The sequence below is a fragment of the Natrix helvetica genome, assembly GCF_964273705.1.
Source record: "Natrix helvetica genome assembly, chromosome: 7".
NCBI classification, from domain to species: Eukaryota; Metazoa; Chordata; class Lepidosauria; order Squamata; family Natricidae; genus Natrix; species Natrix helvetica.
This window is the reverse complement of record NC_138558.1, coordinates 10,811,353-10,828,464: the sequence shown is the minus strand read 5'-3', so window position 1 is coordinate 10,828,464 and position 17,112 is coordinate 10,811,353. Positions and strand designations below refer to the sequence as shown.

General features: G+C 45.3%; 1 protein-coding gene across 2 annotated transcripts in view; it reads left to right on the top strand.

Moving 5' to 3' along the window:
- Positions 1-3,437: 3,437 nt before the first annotated feature.
- The window catches only part of RASGEF1B (RasGEF domain family member 1B), a gene marked incomplete at its 3' end in the record, with an annotated part of 55,566 nt that continues 41,891 nt past the window's right edge, over positions 3,438-17,112 (top strand). For both annotated transcript variants that reach the window (XM_081960414.1, XM_081960416.1), the window contains exon 1: positions 3,438-4,047. The remainder of the gene's footprint in view (positions 4,048-17,112) is intronic.

Here is a 17,112-nt window from a genome sequence, read left to right as displayed (position 1 = left end):
TCTCTACCATAACTCCTTTGGAGTTACTTCATTTCAGCGCCATCTTTACTACACCCAAAACCTGATTCATTACTCTTGCTGAATCTGGAAGAAGGGCCAGGAAAGGCCGTGATTACATTATTTGTTTGCTTCTTTGTTTATTTCCTGCCTTTATGATTTTTATAAATAACCCAAGGCACTGAATAGAACTGATACTCTTTCCTCCTGTTTTCCCTATGACAACAACCCTTTGAGGTGGGTTCGCCTGAGAGAGAAAGTTACTGGCCCAACGTCATTGAGCTGGCTTTCATGCTTAAGGTGGAACTAGAACTCACAGTCTCCTGGCAATTGGGCCAAACTTATCCAGACAGCTTTCCTGCATAAGGTGAGGCTAGAACTCACCTTCTCCTGGTCATTGGCTCAAATTTACCCAGCCAGCTCTCATGCTTAAGGCGGGACTAGAACTCACAGTCTCCTGGCAATTGGCCCAAACCTATCCAGCCAGCTTTCCTGCATAAAGTGGGACTAGAACTCACAGTCTCTTGGTCATTGGCCCAAACTTATCCAATGAATCATGCAGTCATTAAACTAACCCAACATCCCCATTGGCTGTTGGCTGTGGGGAGCCAGCAAGGAAGGTAGTAAACTGCAATTATGTGATCCAGGATATTGCAACCATTGTAGATGAATGAATTCAATTCAATTCAACCTTCCTTGAATTCATTCATTGAATTCATTCAATGAGCCAACAGTGTGTGGTGGCAGCTGAAAAAGCCAATGCAACTCTAAATTGCATTAACAGAGGAATTCAATCAAGAACAAGTGAGGTAGTAATACCACTTTATAAAGCCTTAGTAAGACGACACCTAGAATACTGCATTCAGTTTTGGTCACCACGTTATAAAAAAAAAGATGTTGAGACTTTAGAAACAGTGCAGAGAAGAGCAACCAGGATGATTAGAGGACTGGAGGCTAAAACATATGAAGAACGGTTGCAGGAATTGGCCATAGCTAGTCTAGTGAAGAAAAGGACCAGGGGAGACAGGATACCAGTCTTCCAATATTTGAGGGACTGCTACAGAGAGGAGGGTGTCAAGCTATTTTCCAAAGCACCCGAAGGCCAGACAAGGAATAATGGATGGAAACTGATGGTCAACCAAGAAATAGGAATTTTCTGACAGTGAGAGCAATCAGCCAATGGAACAGAAGTTGCCTTCAGAAGTTTCATCACTGGAGGCTTTCAAAAAGAGACTGGACTGCCATCTGTCAGAAATGGTGTAGGGTCTCCTGCTTATGCAGGGGGCTGGGCTGGATGACCTATAAGGTCCCTTCCAACTCTGTTAATCTGTTCATCTTTAAACGAATAGTCTTAAGTGGAGGGCCCCTTGTATGTATTAATAATGGTTTAGCAAGTATTGCAAATACAGAGTTAAACCAGAAACTGAACAAACTTTAAATGTTAAGATTTAAAGCAATGTGGAAACATGGGATTTTCAACAGAGAATTCCCGTAAAATATGATGGCTGTATGCTCCCAACACACTAAGTCTTGGTTTTTTTTAGCCAGTTTACTAAATAAACTATCATTGTCTGGCTTTGCAAGAAGCATAAGTGATGCTTCTCATAGTATAATGGCTAAATTAGTACAACATGTTCATCTGATGGCCCAATTGTCTATGGTTCATTGAATGAACCCAATTTAGTAAATCATATTTTGACTGGAAATTGTTGTGACATAATCACAACCTGCAGTAGTAGCTACCTCTAGCTAATGTGTTTGCAAGTGTAACACTCGGAAGCCATTATGGGTTATTGCTTCAGCTAGTGATGCAACCACAACTAATGATCTATTTATACATTGATCACTTACTGTATGATTCAGCACCAACAGTCCAACTGGGAATATAATTCTCCTCCCCGTTACAATTCTTAAGAAAGGGGTCTCTCTTAGCCCGTTGACAGTTCTGAGTAAATCACATAATAGGAGCTACACCTTGCCAGGGCTGCAGGCATTTCCCACTAAAAGGAATGATTCAATGACCTTTTTGCTTAAATAGCTGGTAATGATTCCCATTAAAAACAGAATTGCTCAACTTCTGGGCACAATGTCAGGGCGATCAACACACAAGAAAGGTTTCCAGTACCAGCATATTTCTTTTTTTTATAACTAGGCATCTCTCCCACATCGTATCAACACCTTGACTCAAGAAAAAACATGGGAGGGAAATCCAACTTCATGAGAAGTGATAATACCACTCTATCATGTCTTGGTTAAGGCCGCACTTGGAATATGGCATCCAGTTTTGGTCTCTATCCGAGGGACGCGGTGGCTCGGTGGCTAAGACTCTGAGCTTGTTGATCAGAAAGGTTGGCAGTTCGGCGGTTTGAATCCCTAGCGCCATGGAACAGAGTGAGCTCCCGTTACTTGTCCCAGCTTCTGCCAACCTAGCAGTTTGAAAGTACGTTAAAAATGCAAGTAGAAAAAATAGGGACCACCTTTGGTGGGAAGGTAACAGTGTTCTGTGCACCTTTGGCGTTTAGTCATGCCGGCCACATGACCACGGAGACATCTTTGGACAGCGCTGGCTCTTCGGCTTTGAAACAGAGATGAGCATCGCCCCCTAGAGTTGGAAACGACTAGCATATATGGGCGAGGGGAACCTTTACCATCTACCTTTGGTCTCTATGATGTAAAAAAGACGTTGAGACTCTAGAAAGAGTGTGACAAAGAGCAGCAACGATGATCAGGGGATTGGAGGCTATAATATATAAAGAACTGGATATGTCCAGTTTAATGAAAAGAAGAACTAGGGGTGACATGATAACAGCGTTCCAATATTTGAGGGCCTGCCATAAAGAAGAACCTATTCTCCAAAGCACCTGAAGGCAGGACAAGAAGCAATGGATGGAAATTAATCAAGGAGAGAAGCCATATGGAGCTAAAGAGAAATTTCCTGACACTGAGAACAATTAATCAACGTGCCTCCAGAAGTTGTGGATGCTTCAACACTGGAAATGTTTAAGAAGAGCTTGGACCACCATTTGTCTTAAGTGGTGTAGGGTCTCCTGCCAGAACAGAGGGTTGGACTAGAAGACCTCCAAGGTCCCTTCCAACTCTCTTACTCTGTCTGTTAACCAACATTTGGTGACTCAAAGTGCAAGGAAAGGACAATAAGATGCGCGGACCCTTCCCATCTTAAGAAGAAGAAAAAAGACGTTTTTACTCTGGACTCCGACTTGATTCCCTCCCCAACCCGCTTCTACGACCTTCCCTATTTAAAGAGACAAGCCAAGATCCGGACAAGCCGCTCGCCTCACGGCCCCTCCCCTGCTTTAACTTCTCCTGCTCCGGCCCCGCCCTTCCCAAAGTGGCCAATTCCAGGGCCGGGATTGGTTGGGGGGGGGGGAGAATCCTGGAGAGGCGGAGTCAAGGCGCGAGGGGGCGTGGACGCTACTAGTGCCGGTTAGACGCGGTCGAGGGGCTCATTCGAGAGGAGGTCGGGCAGAGTGACGGTGCTGCTGCTGTTGCTGCTCGGCTTTCGCGCGGCCGGATTTCGGGTGAGCGCAGCAAAGCATCCAGCCGTCCCGCGGCTCCGCAGGGCTGCTCGCTCCTCTCCCGGAGCCCAGGTGCGCCGCGTCGGCTTGGACTTGAGCGAACGACCCCGAGAGGTTCGGATTCTCCCCACACCTCCCACCCCGCTCTGCGTTTCGAAGGATTCGGCGTTGCCTCCCTATTTGATGCGCCCAAGCGGGTCGGTAGGCGAAGTCCTCCAACCAGAAGGCCCCGGAGCTCTGCCTTCTCTCCGGCCATCCGGAATCTCTGCCTTCCCTGGGGGCGTTTTCAGGGCGCGAAGTCGCCTTCCCGTGGCGGGTCTCCCTCTGGCGCACCTGTCCCGGGCTGGGAGATTTTCCCAGCCGCCGCCGTCGCCTTCAGTTGCGGGTGCTTGTTGAAGGGTTGCGCGCAGGAACGACGACTTCGGAACCTGCCTTGCGGTTGCTGCGAACTGCCGGCGTCGGAGTAAAGCCCCAAAGATCATCGCGGGACCTTTGAAGGCGCTGCTGTTGGAAGGTAGCCAAGCCTCTCCCGAATAGAATGGGAATAGAATAGAATTTAGAATAGAATAGAATTTAGAATAGAATTAAGAATAGAATGGGAATGGAATAGCATAGCATAGCATAGAAATAGCATAGAAATGGAATGGACAGGAATAGGAGAGGAATAGGAATAGTAAAAGGAATAGGAATAGAATGGAATTGAATAGGAATTGAATTCTTTATTGGCCAAGTGTGATTGGACACACAAGGAATTTGTCTTTGGTGCATATGATCTCAGTGTACATAAAAAGACAAGATACATTCATCAAGAATCTTAAGGTACAACACTTCATGATAGCCATAGGGAACAAATAAGCAATCAGGAGACAATCAATATAAAAATAAATCGTAAGGATACAAGCAACAAAGTTACAGTCATGCAGTCATAAGTGGGAGGAGATGGGTGATAGAACCGATGAGAAGATTAATAGTAATAGTAATGCAGCCTTAATGAATGGTTTGACAGTGTTGAGGGAGTTATTTGTTTAGCAGAGTGATGGCGTGGGGGGGGGGACTTTTCTTGTGTCTAGTTGTCTTGGTGTGCAGTGCTCTATAGCGTTGTTTTGAGGGTAGGAGTTGAAACAATTTATGACCAGGATTGCGAGGGGTCTGTAAATATTCCTTTTTGAGTCAGGGGGTGGTGGTGCATTTCACAAGTGGTTTTCCGAGAGGGGAAGGCAGGGGCGAGAGATAGGGGGACAGGAAGTGGTGTGTACAGGGCTCCGTATGGTAAATTAACTCTCAAAAGTACAGTATTGGCAATGCTGTCTCCCTTGTAGGTCTGATGATGTTGCCTAGTTGGATAAAGAAACGTCTGCAAAACAACCATAATCGATATTGCATTTTCCTCATGCCGGGTTGTTTAAAGCAGGCTAGGAAGGCCTTCGTTGACTTAGCTTGAAGGGTTGCGATTTAAAACTGCGATCCTATGGTTGTGGATCCCCCCCTGGGCTACGTTACTGAAGGAGATTCCTTTTCAAGGCGAACCTGCCAGTCCATTCTGTGCCCCACTCCAGTACGGTATTAAATGCAATGTGAAAAGGAGAACCGACTGCCTCTTATCTGGAATTAGCATCCTGAAAGCAAGCGAAGAATTCCTAGCCGGATTCCAGAAGGGGCTGTTTTTAACCCCCAGGAATCCAGATCGGATTTGGGGGGGAGCTTGTGTCTCGGTGTCTTAGATGGGTCTTAAAAGGGGTGTAGGAATCTGACCACTTGTGTTTGCTGCTGGTCAGTTTCTCGCAACTGCTTGTTTAGGTCACTCAAAGGTAGGGTGTGTGTGGCTGTGTTAGTCTTAGTTTTAAAATTGCTGTGGGCTCTTTACTGGCTTAGTACATTGTGTATTTGTGCATTGTGTATTTGCTTGAGTCTCCTCCAGTGTGTTTTGTAACCCACAAGATGGGTTAATTCAATAGTTGGACTACATGTTTATGTGAATTTGTGCTGGGCTCCCTGCCTGATTTGACCTAGGTCAGCCGCAATAAAATTATTCCTCCCCCCCTCCAAAAAAAAGTTCCCTGCCTGTTTGAGCTGCTTATTTTGTTAGTTTTGAAAGCAGAAGCTAAAACAACCTGATCTCTGTGTCACTAAATCACTGTACATTTTGAAACTTTTGAAGTCAGCTGACCCACTGCTCTGTTTTTTCAGCCTTGTTGGCCATAATTCCTAGATAAGTGCCTTAACGGTGTTGGGGCTGCTGTAATCTCAGCTCAGGGAAAGGTTATCACAAAGCAAATAGGCTTGAGCAGAAAGGAACAATGTGCGGAAGTGGTGAAGGACCAAGGATACTCGGATTCAAGTTTCTATTGAAAGTAGGAATGGACAGATCTACTGGTTGTATGAACGCCATTGACTGATTCTAGTTACTGAATTGAACTATTTTATGAGCTTGCACAATGCGCTGAGCCCCCTATGCTTTGAGTCTACCGTAATCCAAGAGGCTAAAAACCTATTTCATTGAACCCCAATAAAACTTGGGGGATGCACACAGCTGCTGAGCTTTTAGCTTGATCAGATATGTTGTGAGTAAAAAGCTAGTCAGTAAACTTCTGGCTGGTCACTTTTCTTCCTGACCAAAGGATAAATTCTGATGTAATGGCCTTATCCAGCCAGATGTTACCCAGGTATCTTGACATTCAGTTCCCAGAATTTCAAGACATTTTGAAGAGATGCCAAGTTGGGCAGGTTAACAATAGATCATTGGGAGGGGGGATCTCATTATGGGGTTGCTCAGAGTCAATATAAACTTGAAGGTGCTTAATAATAGTAAAATTTGATCTGGTCTGACATAGGATCAGTTTGGTTATTGCAATCTTGGTGATTGACTTCTAGTAATATAATCATGGAGATTAGAATTGTCAAATTAGGATCTTCTAAAAGTGTGATCAGCTAACATTTAAAGCTAAATTTAATGTCCTTATGCCAGGGGTGTCCAAACTTGGGAACTTTAAGACTTGTGGACTTCAACTCCCAGAATTCCCCAGCCAGCATGGTCTTAAAGTTCCCAAGTTTGGACACCCCTGCCTTATGCCTTGCCTTTAAATAATAATATAATTATTTCAGGAATTTCATGCTGTGGAAAGCCAGATTTCCACACCACTAAATTACTCCAAAAATAATAATCTGAACCTGCAACAATTTTAGGATAATCAATATTAAGAGGTTCTCATTATATTGCTTCCTTTTAATTCTCCTGGGCTGCAGATAAGCAAATTATCTGCAGCCCAGGAGAAGAGCGGAGAGAAATGGTGGGGAATCAAAACAAGATCCAATTATCAAGATCAGAAATGAAAACCACAGAGACAGCAATTTTAATGTTATCTTGGCTGGCTGGTGTTTTTCCTTCCACGGCTGGGGTGTGTCTTTAGCCTTCTTTTCTCAGCGAGTGTATTAAGAAGCTTGTTTTGGCTTCCTTTGCCAACTTTGATTCCCGTGTCCCACAATATGCCTGTGTCTGTGTACTGCACAGTTTTCTAAATTTAGCACTTGGGGATGCTAAGGCAGAAAGTATCTTGGAAGTTCACAGAGAGGGAGGTTGGACTGATGCCTTGTTTTGATCGTAGCATGGCCAGGAGACAAGTAAGAACTCGGCTAGCCGGTGACGCATCGTTGTTCTTCCATTGAAAAGGAGGGCATATTTATATCCAACTACGGGTTGTAGTTCCTGGAAATGGAGCAGGTTGCTAGGAAAAAGAATAGGAAGCTTAATTTCAAAGGGAAAACGCAGTTCTCTGTGACGACTCAGAAATAAGCCTTGTTGGCGTTCAGCGGGGCTTGCTCGTTGGGACTGCAAGAAAGGTTACTCTTGGGTCTGCTTTGTCTTAAATCAGGGGTGTCAGACTCCAGGCCCCAGCCTGCGGGCTGCTTACATCTGGCCCACGAGTCTGCCCCAGAAACAGTGAAGGACCTGCCTGCAGTGCCTCTTCCAGCAAAACATCAGTCCCTGCCCCCCTAGCTTCGTTTTGGGCTGCGATGTCCTCCTGCAGCCCTCTGTCAACAAAATCGGAGCTTGGGGGGGGGGCAGCGTGCGCCCCCCCGAGCTCCATTTTTTCTGGCAGAGGGCTGCAGGAGGCCGTCGCAACACGAGTGATGTCAAGCTGGCCACGCCCACCCTGACCTCCCCCAAGGTCAAACAGAACCCTGATGCAGCCCTCAATGAAATCGAGTTTGACATCCCTGTCTTAAGTCATTGTTGATTGAGCCATAATTGATGTAGGTGCTCTCAAGAGCATATTGGTTGGAAAAAATCAGAAGAGGCCTTCATCCTTCAGTCGATAGACAATGGATGGAATGATGATGTTGATGATGATAATGACAGGGTTTTTACAATATGGCAATCATGAACAATGGTTTTGGAAGGCTAAAGGACAGCTTTGGCTTTGCACCGTACATTCTAACTTTTACACACCCTTTGTATCTCATTGCTATGTGTTAGCTCAGACGCTGTTGTCCATAAGTCATGTTTACATGCCTCAAAATATTCCTGAGGTCAGCAAGCCCAACCTGTTGTGATTCAGTTAATAAATTATGGTTTATGGTGGTGATTTAACTGAACTTGTGGATCCAGTCATAGAAAACTACCGGGTACACCAGGAGCAGACAGATATTCAGCCACATGACCTCCTGCTGCAGTCAGTAGGGCATCCAAATTACGGGCAGGAAAATTAGACGTCTGGAATGGACGCATCTCCTTTCGCCGACTTACAAAATCCTCCAGCCAAAATGAATCTGGAGTATGAAAATCCTGCAGAGTGAGATTCCCATCGTGTCTGCACGATATCAAGTTGGTAAAGAAGTTATGGCTCGCTTGAGGACCAGAGATTGACAATATGTGCAGTGTAATACAGTGTGTGTGTGTGTGTGTGTGTGTGTGTGTGTGTACACATACACATACATACACCGTGTTTCCCCGAAAATAAGACAGAGTCTTATTTTCTTTTGACCCGTGAAATAAGAGCTTGGCCTTATTTTCGAGGAGGTCTTATTATTTTTGAGGTGCAGGAGGCGGCGAGCGTGGTCACCTCGTGGCTCCTGCTGTGTTGCAATATTTTTGGGGAGGGCTTTTTTTCGGGGGAGGTCTTATTTTAGCACCTGTGCTCAAAAGCCCGATTGGCCTTATTATCCGGGGCTGTCTTATTTTCTGGGAAACAGTGTGTGTGTGTGTGTGTGTGTGTGTGTGTGTGTGTGTGTGTATGCGTGTGTGTGTGTGTATAGGATTTATATATATAAATCTTAAGTGCTATTGCTAATGAGCCGTGGTGGCACAGGTAGAACTGTGGTGGCGCAGTGGTTAGAGTGCAGTACTGCAGGCTACTTCTGCTGACGGCCGCCTGCCTGCAATCCAGCAGTTCGAATCTCACCAGGCTCAAGGTTGACTCAGCCTTCTTCCGTACTTTCGAGGTGGGTAAAATGAGGACCCCCGATTGTTGGGGGCAATAGGCTGACTCTCTGGAGGGGCTGTAGTCTACAGGTGTTGTTATCCGTAGACTGATTCAGAAAGGTCATGGAGGTCAATGGCTATTATTGAGGACTGACACTGAAGTTCACCTGATGATAGACTGGTAAAACTGCCTTGCATGGTTGGCCACTTGAGAATAGACCGGTGGGTTTAAATGGGCCAGGGGTTCATTCTGCAAGCACATGGGTTATTTTCTTATAAGACTTAAGATTGCTTCCTGCAACCTTCTGTCAGTGAGTTCCGTTTTTGCAGCAGAGGCACCGCAGGCCGGTCCTTCGCTGTTCCCAGGTTGGCTCCGCGGACCAGATCTAAGCACCCCGCGGGTCGAATCTGGCCCCCGGGCCTTGAGTTTGACACCCCTGACCTAGGCCCTTCTTTTTCTCTGTTGGATTTTTATCCCACCTTTATTGCTTTATGGGTAACGCAAGGCAAATGATGCTGAGGGCAAAATCCCTCTTGCTCTTCAGAAATCAGCGGGCGAATGAATGTGGGATGATTGAAATGGCCTCTGAATGCTAACTCATTTAATGTGCACCACAGAATCCGCAGAAAGCAGGACTCCCGACTTGTACTGCAGTGCGTTGAGATGCAGGCTCTAAAAATGTCAGGCTTTGATTCATGTCCCCCTGGTGAAAGATACCTAGAACACCTGCATTGAAAGCATTCCCCTTCCTGCTTCCTCTACCAGCGTTTTTTTCCAGGTTGCAGCTGCCGCCGACTGCCACCCAGATTTACGGTGGTGCAATATCTCTCACTCTTTAAAAAGAGTGGTGGACTTCAACTCCCAGAATTCCCCAGCCTACAGGTTGAGAAGGTTGGGGGAAAAAAAAACCCGTAGTGACTAAACATCTGTGATGAGGAAACGCTTGTGGGCCAATTTTTTTTTAATTTAAAAAGCAACAACCATGCTTTGTAAGGAAGAAGAATTCTCATATCAGATAGGCTGCTAGGAAGACAAGTTACTTCTTTTCCATGCTCTTTTATGCTGTGGATTTCAAACACTTCAACTAGAACAGCGATGGTGAACCTTTTTGTCCTCGCGGGCCGAAAGTGTGTGCGTGTGCGCCAGTGTGCACATGTGGCCACACCCATAATGCAATGTGGCTGCACCCCGCCCCCTGTACATGTGTGAGTGACCACCACCACCCCCGCACCTCATTTTGGGCCTAGCAGGCCTCCCTGAAGCCTCCTAGGACCAAAAATGAGGCACGGGGGGGGGCACCGCACCTTCCCAGCCCGTTTGGGGCCTGGCATGCACGCATCTCCCACATGCGTGGCAGAGACCCAAAAATCAGCTGGCTGGCGGGAGGTATGCACACATGCATGATGGAGCTGAGCTGGGGTAACGGGTCACATGCCAGCAGAGAGGCCTCCGCCTTCCACCTGTTTCAGTGTTCCAAATATCATCCAGAATTAAATCAGAGTCCAAGGCAGAGCTTTCCTCAAAGTTCCAATTTAATAAGAGAGACATTATTTATTTATTTATTTATTTATTTATTTATTTATTTATTTATTTATTAGCTCTTATAGACCGCACCCTCTCCCGAAAGGGACTCGGGGTGGTGTACAGTCCGTATCAAAAATACAACAAATTAAAATTATTAAATAAATAGATACATATATACGTATATGTGAGGAGGATAAAAAGATATGCAAAACTGTACGGCTAAGTAAATAAATCAGAATATACAAAATTTAAAATCCCAATATCCTGTAAGATTAAATTTAAAAGAGACAATCCCTCTAAAGAGACATGTTGGTACAATCTGTGGGAAACCCGAATCTGAAAACTTCCTGGGTTTTCCACCCAATTGAAAGTTCATGATCTTGTCCCCACACCCACAAGTCCATCCCATGGTCCAATCTTCCTCTGCCACACTGGCATTTCCACCCATCTAGTTCCGGTCAGAATGCAGAGGTGCAGAGACAAAGGATGATGTTAGATTCTAGAAAGGAATGTTTTATTTTGACAACAACACATTCTACAATTCTACTCCTTACTATTCCCCCTCCCAATTACCCCACTAATGAAACAGCATAGTAAAATAAGAGAGAAAGATCCTAAAAGGAATATGACTGCAGGCCTGACAACCTGTGGCACACGTGCCATAGGTTCGCCATTATGGGACTAGAATATCGTATTGCTCCTGACACTGTCAAACTAACGCACAACAGATAAAATGTTTGGGTTTTTTCCACCAGTACTTATACAACCATCTTTGTCGGGCTGTCAAAAGAGAGATGGGACTCTTATCCTGGGCACCGCAAATTGTGCAAAAATCCATGTTTTCGTTGGTTGAAAAAAAAAAAACACAAAATAATCAGAAGTGGCAAATGGTTTCAAAAAAGAGAGCAAAACTCCACAGTCCAGCTGATAACAGTTTGATGGATTTAAGTCAGGCTGCATATCTCGGGCACAGATTTCAGTGGCAACTTGGTATGTTCGGTTGTGACATGGTGGGGACAGAGTGGGGGGGGGGGGAAGACTTGGAAAAGGCAATTTTTCATTGAGAGTTGACAGCCCTCCTTTTAAAATAGAACAGAACAGAATAGAATGGAATTCTGTGTTGGCCAAGTGTGATTGGACACACAAGGAATTTGCCTTTGGTGCATATGTACATAAAAAGACAAGATACATTTGTCAAGAATCATAAGGTATGACACTTAATGATAGTCATAGGATACAAATAAGCAATCAGGAAACAATATAAATTGTAACGCTACAAGCAACAAAGTTAACAGGCCTGCAATCATAAGTGGGAGGGTAGGGGTGATAGGAATGATGAGAAGATTAATAGTAATAGTAATGCAGACTTAGTGAATGGTTTGATATTGTTGAAGGAATTATTTGTTTAGCAGAGTGATGGCGTTCAGGAAAAAAACTGTCTTGTGTCTAGTTGTCTTGGTGTCCAGTGTCCTATAGCGTCGTTTTGAGGGTAGAAGTTGAAACAATTTATGTCCAGGATGTGCGGGGTCTGTAGTTATTTTCACAGCCCTCTTTTTGACTCGTGCAGTGTTCAGGTCCTCAATGGAAGGCAGGTTGGCAGCAATTGTTTTTTTCTGCAGTTCTGATTATCCTCTGAAGTCCGTTTCTGTCTTGTTGGGTTGCAGAACCGAACCAGAAAGTTATGGAGGTGCAGACGACAGACTCAATGATTCCTCTGTAGAACTGAATCAGCAGCTCCTTGGGCAGTTTGAGCTTCCTGAGTAGGGACAGTTTCTCTCATTTTCTCTCCTGCCTTGCAGTCTTGCGCCATTTGGTCGCTAGATTTAAGGCAAAGCATCCTTTGGGTTTCATTCTGTTTTATAATAGAATGGTACCCTCGCTGATCTGGATTCGATTTGTGCTCGAGAAGGAAGCTGCCAGTTTATTGAGAGATTTATAGTAGGTAGGCAGGATCTCTGTTCCAGGCAGATAATGAAATAATGAAAATCCCTGCATTGCGCTCTCAGCTAGAAGGCAGATTGCAGTTGGGCAGACTTTTGAACTTGCGAGTTTAAATGCCGAAATGGGCAGAGGGCAGAGGTTGCCACTCCGTGTAAAAAAATAGTCAAAGAGGCAAGATCTTTTCTGCGAGGGTGACTCAGGTCCATGCGTGGGGTGAGGAATTTTGTTTTCCAAGGGCCCCTCAAAACATTGTGGGTGTGCATGTTGGAAATGAGGCTGGATAAAGTGGTTAAAACTTCAGGCTCTTACTCATCTTGGAAAACAATCTTCCATTTCTCCCCCGACAGCGTGGGCATCTTTTTCTTAAACGGAGAGCGCAATCACTTGTTTTCGTTTCTCTGTTCCTTCGGTGCCCGTGCCACAACCTCCTTCAATCTGTTGATTTTATAAGCATGATTGCTTCCAAGGCTGAAGCTTTGAGCAGAGAGAGTTTAGCGTCTAGAGTTCCACCTTCTGTGCAACATGAGAATTTCTGGCAGATAGCTGAAATAATCCAGCTGCCGGAGAATTACTGTATTTTTCAGACTATAAGAAGCAACTTTTTTGTCTCCGAAAAGGGGGTGAAAATGTCTTTGTGTCTTATAGACCGAATAGTGCCGATGCCACGCCCACCCGCTGTTCATTTTTTGCCTTCCATGTGACCTGTTTTCGGGCCTTTTGGGGGGGCTTTTTTCAGCCCATTTTTTTGGCTTTTTTCGGGCCGTTTTCAAGGCTTTTATTTGGCCCGTTTTTGAGGCTTTTTTCGACCTGTTTTTTATTAATGGGCTGAAAAAAGCCTCAAAAACAGGCCAAATAAAGCCTCAAAATGGGGCCAAGAAAAGCCTCCAAAATGGGCCAAGAAATACCTCAAAAACAGGCCAAAAAAATCCTCAAAGGTGGGCCAAAAAAGCCAAACAAATGGGCCAAAAAAAGCCCCCCAAAAAGCCTTGAAAAGGGGTGCAAAACACTTGCATATGGGTAGAAAAAAGGCTGGAAAGGGCCGAAAAAAGGCCCCGAAATGAGGCACGCAGAGGCCAGAAATCTTTTTGGGGGTGGTGGTGTTATTTTCCTCTTTTAAATTTAGGTGCGCCTTATAATCTGAAAAATACGGTAATCATTTTTCCTTCATTCCATCCCTCCCTTTTGGGCCAAGTCCCACTAGAAGGGATTAGCATTGGTGTAATCAGAAGAGATTTCACTGAACATGGAACTCTGGAATAGGAGAAGGAAGGAGTAACAGGTCACTCCTTGACTTTCGGCCATAATGGAGCCCAAAATTTCTGTTGCTGAGTAAGATAGTTGTTAAGTGCCTCATTTTACAACCTTTCCTGCCACAGTGAATCACTGCCGTTAGTTAAGTTAGCAAGATGGCTGTTAAAGTGAAGCGGGCTTCCCTGTTTTGACATTCCTCGTCAGGAGGTCACAAAAGGGGATCACATCACCCTGGAACACTGCAACCGTCATAGATATGAGTCAGTTAACAAGTGTTTGAAATTTTGATCGCATGGTGCTTCTCTCTGACACGGGGGTGCTCCCCAGATTACATAAGAACCAGATGCCCAGTATTGCCAGGTCCTGCCAGAAGAGAAGAGGGATCCCAGCATTGTGTAAATCAGCTAGGGTTTGCTTCAATTCGGCTATTCAGAGGTGATAGGATTAGCGTCGAATTGATCCAGTTTAATGGAAGATTCAACAATAAGCTCTAAAGGTAATATGTCAGAATCCTTTCAAGGATTTTGGTTTTTTTTTTGGGGCAGAACGGGGTGAAAACGATACGGATGACAAACCCCCTAGTCTAGTGGTTCTCAACCTGTGGGTCGTGACCACTTTGGGGGTCGAACGACCCTTTCACAGGGGTCGCCTAAGACCACCGGAAAACACATATTTTCGATGGTCTTAGGAACCGAGACACTGATTTTATGGTTGGGGGTCACCACAACATGAGGAACTGTATTAAAGGGTCGCGGCATTGGGAAGATTGAGAACCACTGCCTTAGAGGCTGCCACTAATCCTGGGAAATTTCAGATGGATTTGCTTCAAAGGTTTCACTACATCTTAAAAATATTTCCTTGAGTCTTATTTTTTAAGACGGAATTAATGGGGACGAGAAGAGGACAGCTCAGCAGCCTAGACCCGTGATGGCGAACCTATGACATGCGTGCCGAGGTGGCACACAGCACCCTCTCTGAGGGCATGCAAGCCGTCAGCTCCAGTTCAGCTCCACCGCGCATGCTTCCCATCGGCCAGCTGGTCTTCGGGTTTCTGCCACATATGCATGGGGCACGTGCGCAGAGCGCATGCACAGGGACCACAGGCGCATTGCATTTGGGGAGGGTCAGATGCATGCATGTGCTTTCCCGCATGCATGCGCTTTCGGCACTCAGTCTGAAAAGGTTGGCTATCACTGACCTATACGTTGTCCAGCAAGAAATCTGTAGCAGGGGTCACCAACTCCAGGTCCGTGGATTGGCATCGAGCCACGGCATGCTGGAAACAAGTTCACGTAAACAAGCGAAGCCTCATCCGTGGGATACAGGCAGCCCATGAAACCACGTCCCCTCTGGTCCACGTAAAAACCTCTCTCCACGGTCCCTGGTGTCCCAAAGTTTGGGGGTCATGCACGCTGATCTATAGAATAGTTCTCCGACTTAAAAAATTGACATTTAAAAATATTTTTAAAGAAGTAAATGGTAAAGGACTCGCACATATGTGCTAGTAGTTCCCGGCTCTAGGGGACGGTGCTCATCTCCGTTTCAAAGCCGAAGAGCCAGGGCTGTCCGAAGACATCTCCATGGTCATGTGGCCGGCATGACTAAACGGCAAAGGTACATGGAACGCTGTTACCTTCCCGCCAAAGGTGGTTCCTATTTTTCTACTTGCATTTTTACGTGCTTTTGAACTGCTAGGTTGGCGGAAGCAGGGTCAAGTAACGGGAGCTCACTCCGTTATGTGGTGCTAGGGATTTGAACCGCCGAAGTGCCGATCTTTCTGATTGACAAGCTCAGCATCTTAGCCACTGAGCCACTGCATCCCGAACTTCTCTTAAGAAGTCGGCGCTTAGAAATCTACCACTCCCATTCTTGATGAGAACGTTTAAAATCTGGTACGATCATTTAATTAGTGATGGGAGCAGGGACATTGTTCTCTACTAATGCCAGGCTAAGAATGAACTGGCTTTTTTTTTTACTTTGTTTTGAATTGAATTAGCATGAATTGCTCGTCTTCTGGTTATAGGGTAGACGCTCGTGTGAATCAGGTCTCTATGAGGCAGACTTTTGAAGAGCAAACCTGAGTTTAAGTAGCTTTGACTAGTGGTAAGTTGCAAATTAGTGGAGAGATGGAATTCTATAATTCCATCTTTTCATGTGTGTTCATTCTTTGCAGAGCATTTAACGTGTGCCAATGTGTTCACACACACACACACACTCCCAAAATGACAATAAAACATTATCTTATCATTCAGCTAATCATCATCTTCATTTAACAACCCCATAATCCCTTGCGGGATGGAGGTTGGGCAACTGAATGGAGCAAGCGGAGTGTTTTAATGGCCAGATGCCTTTCTTGTTGCCAGTATGGAGTTTTGTTCAGCAGGCATATTTCTCAGTGTGCCCAGAGAGAGAAATATCTGCCTCTACCTAGGATTGAACTCACAGCCTCCTGATTGTGAGGTGAGAGCTCCACCTCTACGCCACCGCACTACTCTTATCTTATCATTCAGCTAATGTGCTCTGTAATCTGTACTCAGTTCTTTGGAAGCATTCTCTTTCATTTCACTTCTGCTTAGATGCACAAGCTGGATTCACACGTGGCAGAATAGAGATTGATTTGTTTGGTTTAGCATCTTGTATAAACACAGAAAACTTTAGTCAACAGTCTAGTTCAGGGGTGTCCAAACTTGGGAACTTTAAGACTTGTGGACTTCAACTCCCAGAATTCCCCAGCCAGCATGGGGAATCAATTGTGGGCTCAATTGTGGTCGTATGTCGAGGACTTACCTGTATTAACAAGTGGTTTGGGATGGTATGCTTAAGTCACAGCATAGAATATTTGGTGTGAATGATACGTGCATTCATTCACCCATGGCTTGGTTCATGCATCCTATATGGGCCACCATCTTTTAAGGTCTCCACTTAATCATTGTTTGGAAGATAAGCAGGGATTAATACCAGACAAACAATCAAGCAAAAAAACCCACACAACCAATACCCTAATCAAAGAGAAAACCCACACTCCCACCAACAAAGGCAGGGCGGGCTACTGTTTGGGGAGGAAACTCTACACTCCCTTGCACCTGATGATGTTACCTGGTTGGGTAATGAAATGTCTGCAGACAAAGAACCAAGATCAGAGGGCGCCAAGGACCCAAAAGCTCACCCCTGGCCTGCAAGTATTATCCTCTATTAATTTCTACATTACCTCTTCCTCCTACTTTCTCTCTCCCTCTCTCTTTTTTAATTTTTTTCTTTTAAGTATCTTTTCCTTCCAAATCCTTCTCGGACTGCTTTCTTCCAGCTTCTTTCTGTAAGACTCCTAGTTTTCTTGCATTATGCCCCCCCCCCATCCACCCTGTTACGGCACGTGGAAGCCTTTCCTGCAGGCCCCCCTCCTGACCTATTTGCACTGGGAAGAATCCAATCTCCCCCCCTCCCCA